The sequence below is a fragment of the Leptonychotes weddellii genome, unplaced genomic scaffold (genome assembly GCF_054177405.1).
Source record: "Leptonychotes weddellii isolate Sample4059 unplaced genomic scaffold, ASM5417740v2 HiC_scaffold_193717, whole genome shotgun sequence".
NCBI classification, from domain to species: Eukaryota; Metazoa; Chordata; class Mammalia; order Carnivora; family Phocidae; genus Leptonychotes; species Leptonychotes weddellii.
Window position 1 is genome coordinate 1 of NW_027779336.1, and position 291 is coordinate 291.

The following is a 291-nucleotide window of genomic DNA, read 5'->3' on the forward strand; positions in this document are numbered from 1 at the left end:
CGTCGTTGCAAATGGCAAGATCTCATTCCTTTTGATGGCTGCATAATATTCCATTTTTAAAATACTTTGAGCTTTGTGCAGTGGCAGTATCATAACCAATGAGGTTTATCCGAGGTGCGATTATTGCTAATTGAAAACTTTTCCTAAAATACTTTGAGTGAAATGTTCTGTGCTAAGGTAATATTTGACAGATACAGTATATTTAACTGCCCTAAATGTTAATGTCAGTTTTGCCTCTGAAGGCAAGCTATGTTTTTGGGAAGAACTTTCTGTTAAAGAACAAAGAAAATC

At 34.7% G+C, this 291-nt stretch overlaps 1 pseudogene; it reads left to right on the plus strand.

The window, feature by feature from the left end:
- The first annotated feature begins 69 nt into the window (after window positions 1-69).
- Window positions 70-200, plus strand: LOC145718665 (U4 spliceosomal RNA; annotated as a pseudogene).
- Window positions 201-291: the final 91 nt, after the last annotated feature.